Here is a 19,562-nt window from a genome sequence, read left to right as displayed (position 1 = left end):
AGATGTCCCTTTCACTGAAGCAATCCTGCTTTGAAATTTTAAATTCTTTCTCCTTTAAATTCTTTCTGATGTTTAGCAAAGTTTATAAGGAACAAAAAGCATGTTCTTACAGGTCTCTTCTAGTCCGATGATTCTAGGATCTTATAATAGAAAATATTGGAAAATTGTACCTATAGATTCTCAACATATGCTGCCTCTAATACATGTAACCAGGATTTTAACATATATAAACCAAAATTTAGACCCTGATCCTGAAAAGTTATACATATGCTTAACTTGACGCATGAACAGAACTGTTAAGTTTAAGAGAAATGTTTATACGCATTTAGAGATTAACCATGTGCATAATGGTTTGCTGGATTGGAATGGGGAGGCTGATTTAGAAGCCTTCCTTTAAGCTACCATTTTTGAAAATTGTTGCCAATATAGGGCTACATGTGTTTAACTTGTACATATATATATTTTTATGCATAATCTGGTGCAAAATAGGCTTTATTCACGGTTCAGTAAAAGGTAGTTTTCTTCCTGACTGGCTGCATTGTATCTTGTAAAATCATTTTGTCCTATGGTTCTGTGCTTCTTTTTCCCCTTCCTTTTCCCATGGAAATGCCCTCCCAATTGACAAGTGGTAATGGTTTTTGATAACAGATAGCTCCTGTCTATGGACTCTGTTTTCCTTTTGTGACTTTTTTTCCTCCAGGATACAAGTAAAATGAAAAATAGTTGTCAGTACTGGATTCCCTCGATTTATGCGGTACATGCGTTCCTGGAGAATGACGCATAAATTGAATTTGCATAAAGCGAACCCACTTTACAATGTAACAAATAGAGATAGGTTCCTATGGTGGGGAGGGAGGGAGGGAGTGAGACTGGAACTAGGAAAGGGGTGGGGGGGGGTGCCACTCCCGGGGCTGCACAGGGCAGTAAAGCAGAGAGAACAGAGAAGCACTCACCCCAGCCCCGGCTGCAGCAGTCCCAGGAATGGCCAGTGTCAGCTGCCTGCATTCGCTGGGCTGCACCATGCTCCACCTGCCCCCCGTGCCTGGGCTCTGCCTGTCTCCACTTACCTCTGCTCCTAGGGTGTGCAGTGCCCTGGTGTAGGCAGCTGGTGTTGGCTGCTCCCAGGGCCGCTCCAGCATGGGCTGGGATGAGTGCAGACAAGCAGAGCCCCAGGCAGCATGGGGTGTGGCACTCACCCCAGCCCTGGCTGCAGAGGCCCTGGGAGCAGCCAGCACCAGCTGCCTGCAGCTGCTGGGCTGCACCATGTTCAGCTTGTCCCCCGGCACCTGGGGCTCCACTTTTCCACACTCATCCCAGCTTGTGCTGGAGCGGCCCCAGGAGCAGCCGACACCAGCTGCCTACACCAGGGTGCACTGCAACCCAGGAGCAGAGGTGAGTAGGGACAAGTGGAGCTCAGGCATGGGCTCCTGGCACCGGCCACTCCCAGGGCTGCTGCAGCCAGGGCTGGGGTGATTGCCATACCCCATGCTGCCTGGGGCTCCATTGTCTGCACTCACACCAGCCCATGCTGGAGCAGCCCCGGGAGCAACCAACACCAGCTGCCTGCACCATGGCATGGCACAGCCCAGGAGCTGGGGTGAGCCCAGGCATGGGGGGACAGGCGGAGCACGGTGGAACCCAGTGGCTGCAGGCAGCTGGTGCCAGCTGCTCCCAGGGCCGCTGCACCTGGGGCTGGGGTGAGTGGGGCCACAGCCCTTTCCCCTTCCCCCACAGACTTACCTACTGGGGTGGGGGTCTATGCTGATCGCATAGGAGTGAATTTACCTTGCATATAACAAATTATGGGTCTAAGTATGCTTATCACATAAGAGTGAATTTGCAAATAAAGAACCCACATAAATCGAGGGAAACCTGTATTCCAGACACCTCAGGAGCACATACAGTCACAGGTATTTCCTGACATCACAAGACATATAACAGTAGTTCCATAAGAAAACCATGTTTTTGTTATACTTGACTTAGAGCAATAATTTAAATAAAGGCCTACACTCGTTTCCAAAGCATGCCAGTTTTCTACATTTAAATGAAAGTTTCTTCCTTCCTTTGGTGCACAATGTTCTGTAATGTTACCTAAGTTTACACATAAAACAGGTGGTGAAGGGTCTCTCTAAAAATCAGTATCATTGTTATTTAACATCATCTGCTCTTGTTTGATGCACCATATTCCCTACCAAGTGTGGAAGAACACTACTGTACTGATGAATAGCTGCAAATGGCCATTCCAATACTCTTGAGTTTCTGCTGCCTGGCACAGTATAATCCTGAATGATTCTTTATGGCAGAGGGCATTGCAACTTTCAGTTAAGTTCATCTCCTCATTGAAAATTTCACATTTGTTTATCTTATTGTCACAAAGCAGAAGAAAAATCAGTCTCCGGAAGTAATAACCAAAAATCTTCAGATTTTAAATAGAAATTTTGAACAGGGTACATACACTGTCATAAGGGAGAAAAAGCAACAAATTGAAATCCTGTGGCTGGTTGACTTTGTCAACAATACTTTATCTTTTGTCTTCATTACTATATAGGGAAGAATCACTGAGCTGGTTTCAGAAAAAGATCTTACTCTACCCTTATCTTGACCATCATGCATAGCTATGCTCTAAATGTTTGGCTGAAGACATGTGAAGGACACCTTAGCATGATATCCAGCTGCATTTGACTTCCTACCCTGAATAAACAGGTACCAATTGTCAGCTGGGTCAATGGTTTTGGGAAGGGAGAAAGGGGAAGGGAAACAAAGCTTGAACTCTCATCTCTGAAGTTATAGCAAATCACCTTAAACATTTTGCCTCAACGCCCTTGGGAATGTTGAACCCTGGGTTTAACTAATTCAATATAATATAAATATATTGTAATTAGTATTGTAAATGTAATGAGAGCTCAAGAGGTAAAGTATGAACAAAGAAAGGCACCTAATCTAGAAAGGGCCATAAGAAATTACCCAACCATCTTTGCACACATAATGTTATGATTTTCCCTACTGTCTAGATTGAAGGAAAAGTGCTTGGAAAGACACAAAGTTCACCTGATCCTGAGCTACTAGAAAGCCTAGTATTCCTAGTGCTCAACTTCCCACAATCACCAAAAAAGGCATCTTGCCTTCAGACTAATTTTTCTACCTTCAATGGCTGATGCCTGATCATACCACAAACCATTGGAAAGTCAAAAAGCCCCGTATAGCTAGGCTCCTCCTTTATATGCAAACAGCTTCATCCAGTATGTCCCCTTTCAACACCCTCTTGGGGATCCCAAAAGTTGGAATGCCCACAACCTCATATCACAAGCTGTAATTTCCAGCTCTGGGACCATTGTCATCCTGCCATACTGTCCTTTCCATGAATCTATGAAGCTCCATCTTGAAGCAAGTTAGGTTCTATGTCATATTGCTGAGTAATAGAAACTTTCTTCTAATTTTCATTCTGAGCGTATTCATATTTAATTTGTACTTTTCAGACTCGGCACTGTTAAATTTCATCTTATTTCTACTAACTCACTTCACAGTGGGCACATCCACATGTGCATTAAGACACTTTTCCTAATGCGCATTAGATTTAGTACCTCCAAGTGTTTTTACACATGCTCCCCTCTGGGAATGGAGGGGGGTGCCCAAAGCATCTCATGTATCAGCGTCCCTGCGCTATAAAATGGTGGTGGGGGCACTTTAAAGCTCATTGAGCAAGCTTTAGTTAAAGCACCCCCACCACCATTTTGAAGAACGGGGACACTGATACAGAAGACCTGGTGGCTGGCTTGAGCATGGTAATTAGCACGCTCCAGCAGACTCAATTAATCGAGTCTCCTCTGATGCACTATAATTTTGCTGGGAGGAATAAGAGTAGCCTCCCAGCTGCACCCTCCAATATGAGGTACTAAACAAATGTGCATTAGGCTTCCTTAATGTGCAGTAAGTAATGAACACAGTTTTTAAGTGACGCTTAATGCACAGTAGACTATTTCACTGCACACTAGTGTAATAACACTTTTTTTTACGTGACACTTCAATGCACAGTAAAATACGTGACTGATCATTAAAGTACACCTATAGACATGTCCTCAGAGTTTAAAAATGTATTAAAAGAGGGAGAGAACAAAAAACAGACATGTGGGGTAAAGCATAACTACAATGTCACCAAGTATAAACAAATAAATGTTATTTTACAATGTTTGCATTTTGATCATACTGCAGTACAGTTTACACTTACCCAATACCTTTATACGGCTACACTCAGACTTCAGGGTTGCTATTTATAAAATGTTAATTTTTAATTAAAGAAAAATTACAAGATTAGTCACTATGCCTTTTTGAGACACTGCATGTCTAAGCCAAGAATTTATATTTTCATTATATAACTTTGGAACTTAGCATTTGTAATCAAAATTGAAACTCAATCACATGTTGGGTCACTAAAAGCTGATGGATTAATCTAAAAATAATATTCAACTATTTGTTTGTGTAATCTGTAATAGTCACCTGTTCAAAGTAGAATGGAAACTGTGTGACACAAACATTATTTGTTATCTCCTGCAAAGGCATAAATAAAATAAACTGAAAAGATTGTTTTTCCTGACCTTGCACTTAGAAGAAGACCAGTATAGGATACGTATATAAAGGATTTTATCTTTCTGAGAGTTGAAGGATGGACATTTATCCCAAGAATAGGCCATCTTCATACTGAAAAGCAAGAGTTTGGCTCATGCAGATCTGTTTAAGGATTATAAATTTGAAATAAATGCTATTTGGAAATTGCTACACAAATGAAATGGTAATAATACATAACTATAGTATTGGACAGCCCTGCTGTATAAGAAAGTATTTAGGAAGGACCAAAAGTTTGCCTTTTCAGCTTTGAAAAGAAAATGGAATACGTTTATTATATGCTGCCTTGCTGTCAAGGTGTTACGAAACCTGGGAAAGCATATGGTACTGTTTAAATGTGTGATGCTATTTTGACTTACTAATTGTTCTCCAATTTGATGTACTGGCCATTGTTGTTCTCACTTTTCATAGATTTCATAGACATTAGGGCTGGAAGGGACCTTGAAAGATCATTGAGTCCAGCCCCCTGCCCCAGGGGCAGGAAGTCAGCTGGGGTCAAGGGATCCCAGCAAGATAAACATCCAAATGTCTCTTAAAGGAGTCCAGAGTAGGTGCTTGTACCACCTCTGGAGGCAATCTGTTCCAGGCCTTTGGGGCTTGGACAGTAAAGAAGTTCTTCCTTATGTCCAGCCTGAAACGGTTTTGGAAGAGTTTGTGACCGTTTGACCTTGTCATCCCTTGGGGTGCTCTGTTGAACAGGCTTTCCCCCAGATCCTGATGTACACCCCCTAAATACTTATAGGAAGCCACCAGGTTGCCCCTGAGCCTGTGCTTTTCCAGGGTGAAGAGTCCCATAGCTCTCAGCCTTTCATCATAAGGCCTGTTTTCCTGTCCTCTGATCATGCACGTGGCTCCCCTCTGGACTCTGTCAAGCTTCTCCACATCCTTTTTAAATTGTGGAGCCCAGAATCAGATGCAGTACTCCAGCTGTGGCCTCACCAAAGCTGGGTACAGTGTGAGGATGACATCCTGGGGTTTGCTAGAGAAGCATCTGTGGATGCAAGCCAGAGTTTTGCTTGCTTTGCCAGCTGCAACATCACACTGGTGGCTCATATTCATCTTGTGGTCAATCATGACCCCCAAGTCCCTTTTGGCTGTGGTGCTAGTGAGCAAAGCACTGCCAAGCCTATAAGCATGTTGTGGGTTTCTCTTCCCAAGGTGGAGAACCTTGTATTTTTCAGTGTTGAACACCATCAGGTTTTCATCTGCCCATTTTCCAAGCCAGTCAAAGTTGGCCTGGATCACCATCCTGTCCTTGGGTGAGGACACTTTACCCCAAAGTTTGGTGTCATCAGCTAACTTGGCCAGTCCACTTCTGACACCAAGGTCCACATAGTTAATGAAGATGTTTAACGACCCCACTGGTCACGGAGCACCATGATGATTGACTTCCATCAACTACTACTTTCTGGGTCCAACCTTGGAGCCAATTCCCTAGCCATCAGACTGTGATCTAGCCAAAGCCACAGTTGGCCAGTTTTTCTATGAGATGATCATGGGATACCAGATCAAAAGCTTTTTTAAAATCAAGATATATGATGTCTATCTCTTCTACCTTGTCCAGGTGATATGTCACCTGGTCGTAGAGGGAGATGAGATTGGTCAAGCAAGATCTACCCACAACAAAACCATACTGGCTATTCCTCAGGATGTTGCCATCATCCTGTTTGTCAAGAATGGTCTCTGATAATTTTTTCTAAGATCTTCCCCTGGATAGAGGTCAGACTGATGGGCCTGTAGTTCCCCAGATCTATTTTCCTCCCTTTCTTGGAGATAGGCACCACATTGGCCTTCTTCCAATCTTTGGGCACTTTGCCTGAGCACCACGAGTTCTTGAAGATCTGTGCCAGTGGCTGAGCTATGATGCTAGCCAGCTTCTTAAGTACCCTGGGGTGTAAACTGTCTAGGCTGGTTGACTTGAAGTGTCTAGCCTCGCAAGGTGTTCCTTCAAATGGTCATCATTGATGACGGGTGACAATTCTCCCTTGCCCTGGCCGTTTCATACTGTACTGAGCAGGGCCGTCCCCTGGGGCTAGTGAAAAACCAACACAAAATACCCATTAGGCAGGTTGGCTTTTTCCTGGGCATTGGTTGTCAGTTGTCCCATATGGGTTGTCAGTTGTCCCTTTGACATGAATCTGTGGGAAGGGAAAGTGTACAAGGGCCAGCTAGCACTTGAATTGAAGTTAAAAATAAGAATAGTTTCCCATGTGGAACTAGGTTGTTAATGTTATATATCACATTGGCTGACTTCAGTGGAGCTACCTTTATCCAGATTAGCTGAGTCTGACTCATTTTGTATGGTGTTAAAGAAGACAGAAGGATAGGCAGGTTCTCCCTAAATGTTTACCACTTGTTTTCCAAGTTCACAAAGTCAAAATTTAGAATGCTTGGTTAGTAGCATGCTGAACTGTTGTCTTTCACAGAACGCACTGGGCACTGAATTTCACATATCTAGCTTTTATAACAAAGAGCATAAGAAGAATGGGAAAGGGAACAAAAGGAACACTCTCAAAGGAAAACTGCAGCGATTAGATAGATACCTGCATACACATTTACTGTACAAAAACACAACTTTTAAACAAGATTTTTTTTAAGCCATTTATTAAAAAGTCCCATATAAATGAAAATCAAATGAATGACTGGGCTTTGAATATATACATCTTAAATGTTCCAGTAACTTTATCATTTTTTTAAATAGGATAACTTGCTTCTACTGAAAGACAAAGATAAGTTACTGTAATGTTTGAATAAGGTGATGCTAGTCACTTGGTAAACAGGCATGGAACTTTCCATGAAAAAGAAGCATGGAGATGGATGTGGCGTGGGAAAAAAGAGAGAGTAGCAAAGGAAGTGTGGAGAAGAAAAGGTGGCATTCCAGTCCAGTTGTCTAAGGCGGTGGGTGTACAAACTGAGTAGTGTGTGGTGAAAGAGAGCAGGGATTTACTGTGCACCAGCATCTCTGCAGTAACTCTTTGAGTACACACTCTGGCTGTGTCCAGATGAGCATGGCCATGCTATATGTGATGCCGCAGACCTGTCTGTGGTGCCACACACCACACATTCAGGCATTCCCCACACTAGGTACTTTGCAGCGGTAGGGGAAAGGGTTGACCCTGGGAGATCGTGGGGTCAAAAAAACTTGCATGGAAAGAAAGTGGGGCAGCACATGTGGTGGCAGCACACACTGCCGCAAACCAGAGCCTAGCTGGGTAGAGCCACGCTCTAGCTGCTGGCCACTGGCCAGGTTTCCAGGTGCAGGAGCACCATGGCTGCAGCTTCCCTGGCCTCCAAGACCCCAGGTAAGGCTGCTGGGGCCAGCAAGCCTCCCCTACCCCACTTGGGGTAACCTGCTGTATGCCAGAGCACACATGGCAAAGGTGTTCCTTAGGGACATGTAGAAGTGGCACAAGGTGAGCTGCTGCTACTTGTCCCTGGGGAACCAAACATCCATGTTTGTCTGGACATGGCCTCTGACTCCATAGTAGGTGAAAGCTAAATGACAGCAACCTTATCTTTTTTTCATTAAGGAAGAGCAAGGACAAGAACTGATGTCTCCAAAACCTGAAGTTGGTGTCCTAAACACTAAGCTATTGGCTCTTCTGGTTTTGAGCAGAAAAATCCATCTGAGAGCTGAGTTACCTTTCCTGTTGAAAGTAACACATGTTTACAAACACCTTGGGTTTCAATTAACTGCCATCTTTCAACAAAAATGTTTTGTAGAAAATTTTCCAGCCAGCTTTTTTAGAATCAATGTCTTTCAAAATTACACTGCAGTTTTTCTTTAAAAATACAACCACAACTTAGACTCTGTTTAAAATTCTATTTTCTCTATTTGCAAGAAGCAAGGGTTTGGTTTTGGTTTTTTTTTTGGGGGGGGGTGCTATCATTTATTGGATCAGGTGCATGATTGGGATAGACTTAGACAAGCTTTTGAATGCAGTGCATTCTTCTACAACATCACTCCAACTCTGTTTAAAATACTGAATTTTCAAAGATAGAATTGAATGTTTTCATAATGAAACCAAAGTAAATCTTTGCATTTCTTACTCTAATGAGTATTGATGATTTATTTTTAGGATTTTGGACTAGTTCAAACTTTAAACAACCTAGGACATGAAACTGCAAGGTGTGAGCCCATATAAATTGAAACTAAAGGAAAGCTTCCCCTATGAACCAGTGGTATATTTGGGGAAAAAACTTTTTCAAGTCCATCCACATCCAGTCAGACAACTACCATATTTTCTGTGTAATGAAAACAGATTTGATGGTTTATACATCTTTCCTTTTCCCTTTTATTACTGTTGCAAATAAAATAAATAAAAGGAAACAAAAACAAATCATTTTAGTGCATTCCATCTGTCAGTTAGTATAATAAATACCTGTTGAATATGGCTGCACAAACAAGAATGAATATAATTTAATAAATGTATAAATAATAATTTGATAAGTGTGTAAGAATATATTATAATATACATAATCTGTTATTTATTTTAATATAAAATGAATATACACATTTACATCTATTAATAAATACAAATGGGGACATTAAGTTGTATGTCTACGTGCCTATGAAACAGACTTCACATATCTGTGTGTGTGTGTGTGTGTGTATACATACTGTATATGTACACACACACATGTAACATACCTTTCTGATGTGATTCATTGTCAGAAAATCCCTGATGCTATTCAAATCTGTCAAATATGTCTCTTTAAAGACAGTAAATCAGGGGTGAGAAAAGTCCAGCCCATGGGCCGGATCAGGCCTGTGGCGGGCTCCAGCAGCTCCTTCTGGCTGCAACCACTCGACCTAGTCCTGGTGCTCAGGCACCCCAGCCCATCCACCCTGCACTCACTGCTGGGGGTGGGACCTTCACAGGCAGGGCACATGGTCGGGTGGCTAGGGTGGGGCTGTTGCCAGGAGCAAGATGGGCAGGCAGGGCTGGGGAGACCCTGGGATCTTGAGGTGGTGACAGCACAGGGTCAGAGCTGGAGCAGAACCTCAATCTTCTACCCACATGCCCCTGCAATGAGTGTGGGTTCCCGAGACAGGGGTATACAGGGAGCAGATCACAGCCCTGCCATGGCCCCACACTGTCACTGCCCCAGGATCCCAGCCCCATAGCAGCTCCCCATCCAGCCACATGCCCTCCTAGCCAGTCTTCATGGAGACTCCAGAGTGCAAGGCCATGATAGCACAGGACTATGACAGCACAGAGCTGGGGCCGGGGCCGGGGCCAAGGCAGGGGCAGAACCCTGGTTCTGCAGCCTCGCACTGTCATGGCTTCGCAACTCCAGGGTTTCCATGGAGACTGGCCCAGAGCCATATGGGTAGGGGGTGCTGGGAAATGGAACTCGGCATTTTGCCCGCCTCGGCAGTAAATTATGAGTCTGATAAGAGGGAATCTAAAAGCTATAATACATGTTAAATGCAAAATTGCTGCAGCATACTGACCCAAAAAATAATCTGAGAGTTATTCCTAAAATTGTTTAAAGCCCTCAACCCAATATGATGCTGTGCCAAGGAAGACACCCAAGTTGATGGTGTGCTTTAATCATGAGACTATGAAAATAAGACACGACAGCATGCATTACATAAAATGTACTATGGGGAACAAAGCATCATGTGAAAGCCACCTTGTTTAAAAACAGAAAATACGTAGTATCCTCTGTCCTGAGATTTCAAGGCATTTTATAAACATTAAAGAATTGAGATTTACAAGCTCCCCACATCTCAGTGGAGGAATGTATTATCCCCATTTTATAGGCTTAGAACTTAAGCCACAATGCAGAAAGTCTGCAACAGGTTTATCACTCATCCTGCCTCACTTTTCTGCCTCCTTCTCCAGAGACAGTATGGTTCATGAGCTATCATTACAACCAAAAAAAAGAAAATATGCCTTAGTGACTAAAGTCAGTCAGAAGGGAGGATGATGTGCTTGTTTTCATTAGACAAAAATAAAGTGTTGTATTACAGGACTGTGACAGGAAGACAGAAGCTCCTGTCGCTGTAAGTAGTGAATGCCGCAGAGGAGCACAGACCAGCTATTAGGCAAAAAGTAAAGCCCTGTGTGTGTCTGAGGAGCCACATAGCAGGGAGGAGTAGAGCTTAGGGACATATAAGATCAAGCATGCAGCAGGAGAAGGAGCTTCTGGGAGACAGGGCTTCAGGAAATGCCCAAGCTTCCCAGGAGCCGAGGCCAGGGCTGGGGCCAGGGCTTCCCCAGGAGTGCTAGATGGAGAAGTTAAAGGGAAGTATGGCTTGTGGTGGAGATCTGACCCAGAGTGGGGGTAAAGTTTAGTTTGGGAAGCAGTTTGCTTACATTTGTGTTATTTTTAAGTTTTCTACCAGAGGACCGGTGTGGTTACAGTATGGTGGCCACAGGGGCAATCTGAGGGGATCCCAACTTAGAACCTTGCCTGGGTCAAAGATCACCGGGGAGGCTGGATGGGCAGACCAAGGGCAACCTGGACTGGGTCAGCAAGCCTAGGGGGCCTTCATAAGAGACAGGAATGTGAGGCCCAGAGTCAGAGAGGGTCAGACCAGAGGTTCAAGAGACCACGAGGCTGGGAGAATAAGCTCAGGACCAGAAGCTAAGGTCTGGGGCAGTGGACCTCAGTTGAGGGGCACAGCCAGAGTAAGAAGGACAAGGCTGGAAAGCTGCAGTCCAGAAAAAGTTTTAAGGCCTGAAGGGTCAAGTGTCACACTGGGAGGTAGGGGGCTCCCTCCAAATCAATATTAAGTAACACCTGTGAGGCATGGACATGGCTATGGGGGAGGCTGGAGGCCATGATTAATCCCACTAAGGTGATTTAATGCCTGAGGGCAAGACTGATGCCAGTTATGTACACAGAGCACAAGATAATTGAGGGACTGAGACATTCTGAGACCCTGAGACAGCTTCCTGCAGTACTATGAACTCCACCAAGGCATGGCAGGAAAGTTAGAAAAGGGAGGGTACCCTGAGGAGCTGGAGTGGGGAAGGAGATACCCACCCACATGCTAGAAGGATGCAAATGTACTAGACATTATGCAGAAACAAGGAAGAAGCAGGTCTTGCCTTCAAAGAATTTACAATATGAAAAAAATAAAAAATGGAAAAGTGAGGAGAAAAGGGATATACCAGACCAAGAGAACAATCAAGTGATGATTGGCTACTTTGGTGGGCAAAAGTAGATGAGTGGTTTGGTAGATAATAAAGAGGAGAAGATGAAGATGAAGTTGATAGAGTAAAAGTAACACAAGAGGTAGAAGAGAAGACATCAAGAGGCTGAAGATAGCTCTGGCCAAAAGATGACAATTCTGTTTTGTAACAATTTTTGATATTTTAATTTTTCTCACTCATTTTGGAATGGAATTATTCACAGTACCTATTTGCAGATTACAAAGGTTTAGGTTTTGATCACACACCATTTTTAGTTCCTGGTGTTCCAGCTCCAGCTACTGTGTGAGGATAGCAAAGGAATTCTGTGCACTGAGTCCTTATATCACATCAACGGTCATGACACACTCCCCCACTCATCCTGCTTATGTGAGTCTTTGGAGGTTGGAGGTTTAGACTATAGTAGGCCTTAGGCTGTCTAATGATAGAGTAATATGGAGCTATTTGTATCCTCTTGGGTATAGTTTGGTTAAGAGAAGAATAGACAAAGGAAATGCTTGGGTGAGAGAATGTCACAACATGGGAACCATTTTAGAAAACTCAAGTAATATGGACAGCACAAAACTAGGGTAATGGTTTCAAGGTTGCCTTAAATACATTTGTGGTTTGATGATAGACAAGACTAATTTTAGACAATATAAGCATTATGTAGGGAATGAGAATAAGTATGAATATTATTTAGAGCAGCACCTACTAGGAATGCATTTGTATTTTTTTTTACCTTATTTAGTAAGATTTGAAAAATATTTTAGCCAAGTAATAGAGTATAGAAACTGGATCCACTTTGGGGTTTTTGCTCTTCAGTCTTAAACTATGGTTATTGCTGAATTACTCACTTGCAAGTGTTCCCTGGCTAGCAACTTCAGTTTTGAAATCTAGACAAGAATGTCCTTTCCCTAGTGAACTGGCCCCCCCATTAGAGGCCTTTTAAGACTTTAGGACTTATTTTAGGACTCAGACATTTTAAGATGAGATACAGTTAAATATTCTTATGTTGTGAATATTTAATTTTGATCAACTGGTACTTGGAACCTTTCTTTGTTCTCAGAATCCATCTGATAGTCAACAGAGTCCATGTAACTTGGTGCTCTAGGGTGACTGCTAGGAGCTGGGGGTGACAGGAAAGCAAGCATGCCCTGCACCAATTCCAGCTTCCTGATGGCTCTTTTTTCTGTGAGTTGAGGTTTTAGTCAAAGGATTAAAATGATTAAAAATGATTCAGATAATGCATGTTTAAGTGATATGCATTTTTATTTAAGTGAGATGGGAAAATACCAGTATTACATAAGATGCTATTTGCACTGAGGATGAGAGGACTTAAAATATTCTCTTAGGCTAAGGCTCAATAGAATGGATACTTAAGTGACCTTTCTAACCTTTCTTTGCTCTTTCTTTACTCTTCCTGCTTCTTCCAAGCCTTTCAATATGTATCATCCTTCTACTTAACAATATCCTTTTGTCTCTTATCCTCATTATTCCATTACCAAATCTAACTTATTCCCCAGTTCCAGTGGCCTAGTCTATTCTATTATTTTTGAAGTTCACCTTTTTTAGAGCTCCCTCTCTTTTTGGTCTATTAAACTGTTCCTTTTAGTTGTTATGAATCAGAGGTTGCCTAGGTTAGAGAAAGCCATCTTCAAAATGCATGGCATATCTGAAACAGTAGAGAACAGAACACAGTCAGCCAGAGACTCTGGTGGATAACATTCCAGAGAAAGGTAAAGGGCTTGTTGGGATCATACAGGCAGCGAGAGGCCAGCAACTGTGAGCCGTGTGGGTGAACAAGGGTTGATGCCCTTTAAAGAATAGGGAGCCTGAGGTTAATGGATTCAATGAAATGTTTATCCTAACTGATATAATTGTTAAGTCATTTCACATTCATTTTTTGATAAATACTGACATTTAGACTAGTTTGCATTGAGTTCACTGATGCCAACCAAAAATAGCTGTATATCAATATAGGCTTAGGGAGATACATGGCAAACAGAAGCATGGAAAAACTGAAGTCTATTACAGCTGTAGGTTACACAACTGGCATTTAAGTGACAGATAACCTTTGGCATTGCACATCTAAACTCCAGAAACATTCCAGGAGTAATCATTACCTACTCTGTAGTGGTTTATATTAAAAAAGAAAAAAATATCATATCACTGGGATATCAGCTCACCATGACATCCTAGGAACAGGAAAATAACACATATTATCACTATAAAGTAAATATTATGTTATGATAAACAGTTTCTTTTTAATGTAAACCACAGTAGAATTTATGTTCATCAACCCTATTACCTAAAATCTTTCTTCACTCCAGAATAAGTTGGATGCTATTGTTCTTCTATTTGTTTTTCCTTTTTGCTACCAAATCAGTCTTTTACAGCAATATGCAGGAGATGAATTGGTATTTGAATCCACATTGGAAGTAGGTTTACTCTCAAAGTTAGGGTCTAGTTTTTAGACACAGTAGTACTGACAATTCCTGAGGGACTCTTCTGAAAATTTAACCTCAAAAACATGAAATTCCTTGAGGTTATTTGGCATCAAGAACATTAGGAACTTTTTGAGAATAGCTCCTCTTGTCATAAATGTTCCATTTAACAGCTGCAAGATATCAGTTGTTTTTTAAACCATAAAGTAAGTCCTACTTTTGGATCCAGCCTAATATAAAAATGCATGGACTATGCCCCAGACTCCTTTCTACCCCGAAGTAGAGATTTGAATTTGAAGTGTTTTCACCATCTCTTGCACTAGTTCTAATACATAATATTTTTGAACACCAATGAAGAGCATCCTTCTGCCTATACTTGAGGCCCTTTCATGTGACAATGCAACCAATCATTTCTGTACATATTTTCATTTGCATTTCAGATTCTGCATCATCTCACATACAGCATGCCTCCAAATAAAACAAACACCTTGTTTTCAAAACACAGAATTTAGAAAAAAAAAGATTTTTCCAGAGTTAGGGCTGACTGTGATACTGAGTAATTCCTGCTGGGAACATAGAGCATCCAGGAATTGTGGCATCCCAAAAGGAAATTTGGGTGAGGCAGAAAGCAGCAAGAACTTCCTGGTGTGGCAGGAAGGTTTTTGCTGCATGCAACCTTACCCAGGATTTTTCCTGGGTTAACACAATTCCCAGATACACTATGTTTCCAAGATAACTTACTCTGTGTCACAGAAAGGTTAGACCCCGGGGCCTTGCAGGGGCAGCAGGAATACTATTAGTTCTTTACGGTAAGTAGATCTTTGTATAAGTTCCTGTAAATAGAGGATACTCATCAAGATACAACCAGCAGCAAACTTGTTGCTTTAGGAACGAGCAACACTGCTCATTGTATAGCTATGGCTATGAGAGAATTAACACAGGACTCTGCCTCTTCAACTTGCTGAGCTGTACAAGTGGCAGCTATCTTGGCAGCTATATAGTATGCACAGTGTCTCCGGGTATGCTTCTTTTCCAGAACAGAAAACAGCAACCTCAATTTTTTTTGGGGGGGGGAGGCTTATTTTTGGGGTGAAGCTGTGTGTTATATGTAAGAAAGTATGGTATACCTTCAAATGAATAAAATGCAACTAGGACATTCACTCATACGAACAGGAATCATATGCAGATGAAGGTGGACTTACCAAATGCATTCATTTGGGTGTAGTTTTCACCTAGTAAAATATATCCATAAGACTTGAAAGAGCCTAATACAAAAATGAGGAGAATAAAAAGCAAACAGAAGTTCTAGTCCATACTTTATATATGAATGTTATTACCTGAAAATAAGCATTAAATCCACCTCAGCATATGGTCTTATGTAACGTGAGCCATATTCCTATATTTCAAAACAGGATCCCTTCTTAGTTTCAAGCAGAATTCTAAGTACAGTACTATTGTCAGGACAGTAATTAGAAGGGGTTTTATTTGGAGAAGTTTGGAATGCTACAAGGGGAAGGGAAGTCATATGAAAAAGTTTAAAAGGGACAGGATTTCAACACAATGTCTAAAGTCTTGGCCACAGAAATTCAGTATAATATTTTGTTCTCATTTCTCTTCAGCTTCTGCTTCCTCTTTTCTTCCCTTTTTTGCTATGTAATCATTTTATCTTTTTCTAGCATAAAAATGGAATGGGACATACAAAGGACATTTTAAATCAAAATACGTATTTTCATTAATTTGTTTATTGCTATTCTAAACAAAGCAGCCTACAATACTTTCCTTTCTTCTGATTTCCATTCTGTGTAATAATGACATTGTGGCTTGCTTTTCAAGCTGCTACCACTATCTTGTTTAAGGTTTTCCAATCGCAGTGATTGAAGCAATTTCACAACAAAATATCACGTGACTATAAAAGTTTAATCTGTTTTCCTGACAATGGACTCAGAAGTTCTCCTCCTAATATTCCCTTTGCAATTCTTATCCCAAAATGAAAGCAGTATAAGGTTGAACATCTGGCTTTACTTTCCTGTTGCTATCGGTATCTTCTCTTCTCTCCAGAAACCTAGAAGCTAGCCAATATCATCTAATTTTGAAAAGTACAATAAGTAAGCTGTATTTTCCAGTCAAAACAGAGCCTAACACTTCTCCTTTTTTCCTAAAAGATGAACTATATAAGGCCAGATCCTCAACCAGTATAAATTAGAATTCCTTTGATTTCAATTGAACTATGACACTTATGCCCACTAAAGATCTCAGCTACGGTGTCACATCAGTCTTTGTTTTATGCATCTGAAGTCCACGGACCTGTTAATTATAGTTAATAACAGGTTTTATTTTAAAACCATGATCTATGATTATAGTTAATAATATCCAATTATAGTTAATAACATCCAAACTAGAGTGACCTGATCTCATTTACACCTGTTTACTTTACTCGCTTTAGTGGAGTTATAACTAATTTACACTACTGAAAATTAGATCAGAAGGTGTCTGCATATATCCTCCTCCTTTCACGTGAATGAGACTTAGTGTATCTGCAGAGCGCAAGATAATGTTGTACCGAGACATTCTGTGCTGCTTCATACATGGTAGCTCCAGAACCAGAAGCAGGATAGACACATTACTTTGGCAGCAAGCTTTCTTTCTCTAGAGAACTTCCAGCTCAGCTTATGCATGCACACACAGTATTGCACTAATAAAATTGCATCTGGTTTGGGAGCTAGTGTACACTAAGCAGGCATGGCATATCTGTATAGCTCTGCCTTTTGCTATATAGAACTACCCTAGCTACTAAGGTAAGAACAAGACCCAGAAACAGCTCAGACTACTTCAGCATTGGTTTTTAGCTCTCTCAATTTCAGTGAGGTTAATCCTAGTTTATACCAGGCCTAGTTCTCTACATTACTACTTTTGTTTTTAAAACAAAATTGCACTATAATTGTTTCAGTTCCTTTCAGAAGTGAAATAGTTTTGTACTTAGTGGGCATGTCTACACAAGATGTTTACTGCACAATTGACTAATTAACTCTGCAATAAAATATCATCGTCTATATGTGCAGTGCTGTTAGGCTAGACTAAACTAACTAACTCTGCCATACGATAGCACTGCCAGAAACAAGTATTGTGTTAATGTGGAGTCATTTACTCTGCCACAATGCACATGTAGATGCTGACAGGGCTGGCTGGGACACAAGGGTGCTTCAGTGTGGGGGCTGCCTCTGCTAGCTTCACACTGGAGCATCTTTGTGCCCCAGCCACCTATTTGGCAGCCCAAAGAGCTGGGTCAGAGCAGCCCCAGGCTGGCAAACTGACCCCCCTGTTAGCCGAGGCTGCTCTTCCCCAGCTCAACATGTTGGTGCCAGGCACACCTGCAAACACCGTGCCCAGGAGCAATAAGCTCTGGCATGAACTGCACTGGAGTTTGAGTCACATTAATTGCAAGTGTATATGCACCCAGTTTCAGCTACTGTGATCCCCCCATTAAATTCTGGCTTTTTCCCCGAAGTCCCTCCACCTTATGTCAGATTACTCTTCCAGGAAAGTTACCTGAAATGGGTAAGACTATTTACTGTCAGCTTGGCACACATGAAGCCAATGCACAAGGTCAAACTCTTTAATTCCAACTAAAGCTAGAATGAGCAAACCTTAGGGTTGGGGTTTTTTTTCTTTTCTTTTTTTTTTAGGAGATGCTGACTTTCTTTTTTCTCAGTTAATGAGATTGCCTGTATGAAGAGAATTTATAAATGACCAAAACCCACATTCAGTTCTAAAAGAGGCAGCTGGGCAAGAAATAAATCGTATAAAAGCCCCATGGAACTTATTTTCTCTAATTGATCATTTTCAGGAGAGAGAAGATTTCAAGACATTTGGACCAAGTCCCATTCTGTGTCTTTGGCACTGCATCAATGCAGTTGCAGGTGACTTTAGAGTGGTCCCTGCCCTGGCTTTCCTGGGTCAGGGAGTGTCATAGTAGGATAGATGAATGGGAAGAATGCCTTGAATTACAGTGTTTCAAGTTTGGCAGAATGGTCTTAATGGAATAGGTTAAAAGCCCCATGGCTGAGGGCTGAATCAGTCCCCAGATACCATCAGAACTGGGAAAGTACAAAGCTGACATTACCCAGAGCTCAGTGCAGATGATCTGGGAATTTTTTTTTGGTTTGTATGCCTTTATGATCAATAGACTGAGCTTCTCTGAAAAGTTAAGCAGTTTGAAATTAAAACACACACACCAGATGAATTTGGCAATATATATAAAAATACTTAGTAGGAGACTTCAAAATTCTTACAAGAAGAACAAAGTATAAAAAGAACACCAATAATTTAAAATTCTTTTTTTACCTCACAATTGTATTGGTACCTACATTTTTATAGTCTCTCTCTCCCCCCACAAAAATATAAAGGATCATGGTCCCAAATGCTTGCAAAACAGCTACTTTGCCCCTACCATTCATGATGGTAAATGAATGGAATTTGTGAAATGAAAATAAAATTCACTACCGTCACCACAACAAAACATCATGCCCCTGTTCCTGCCAGTTACATGGACCTGTTCTCTTAATTTTGTTTTCTTGCCCTTTCTTAATAAGATTTTCCATACACTTCCTTTCTCAAATTAACTCCCATTCTTCCTCCCAAAGTTCCCATATCTCATCATTGCCACCATTGTTTTCTAATGACAACAGTGATACCAGTAGTTCATTTCCTAGGCTGTAAAGGCTTGTAAGCAACATCTTAATAACAGTATTCATTCTTATACCTGATTGGAGAGTGAATTTTATATGGTTCAGAAAGGTAATGTTTCTGATGTGGACAATTGAGGGTGGGTTGAAGAAGATACTAAATATGTAAGGTGTGTAATCAGGAGAAAATGGATCTACTGAGGCCTAAAAATGCTGTGGAGGAACATCTAGACAAAAAAATTAGATAGAGGAAGAAATATATTCATCTGCCTGTTGGAACTGTTACAATCAATTCTTTAAAACGGGTGGGCAATTATTTGGGCCTGAGGGCCACGTAAGGAGTTTTGATGAGCTGTCACAGGCACGGTCAGCACCCCACCCCACTCAGGGCATCAACTCACCAAAACACCCTACGGGGCTTGGGCGGGTGGGGAACAGTGTTTGGGAGTGGGATGGGCAGGCAATACCGGGATCATGGGACCAGGGCACACACCAGTGACAACTCAAGACCAGGGCCTGGGTTGAGCTGTGATCTGCACCCTGTATGCCCTGCCCTGTGGAAGGGGTGCAGGGGGGGAATATAAAGGGGTCTTGGGGGTGGCATGTGTACATGTGTAGTGGGGGCTGCCTGATTACTAGGTCCTGGGAGCCAGCTGAGGGTGAGGGGA

The 19,562-nt window shown here is 41.8% G+C and overlaps 1 long non-coding RNA gene across 2 annotated transcripts in view; it reads left to right on the top strand.

Moving 5' to 3' along the window:
- The window catches only part of LOC109282495 (uncharacterized), a 48,163-nt gene that overhangs the window by 4,684 nt on the left and 23,917 nt on the right, over nucleotides 1-19,562 (top strand). For both annotated transcript variants that reach the window (XR_009461052.1, XR_002089499.2), the window contains exon 2: nucleotides 2,549-2,703. This is a non-coding gene — a long non-coding RNA (uncharacterized LOC109282495). The remainder of the gene's footprint in view (nucleotides 1-2,548; nucleotides 2,704-19,562) is intronic.

The sequence above is a fragment of the Alligator mississippiensis genome, chromosome 3 (genome assembly GCF_030867095.1).
Source record: "Alligator mississippiensis isolate rAllMis1 chromosome 3, rAllMis1, whole genome shotgun sequence".
NCBI lineage: Eukaryota > Metazoa > Chordata > Crocodylia > Alligatoridae > Alligator > Alligator mississippiensis.
The sequence above is the reverse complement of the archived record's forward strand: the minus strand, read 5'-3'. Positions and strand labels throughout refer to the sequence as shown.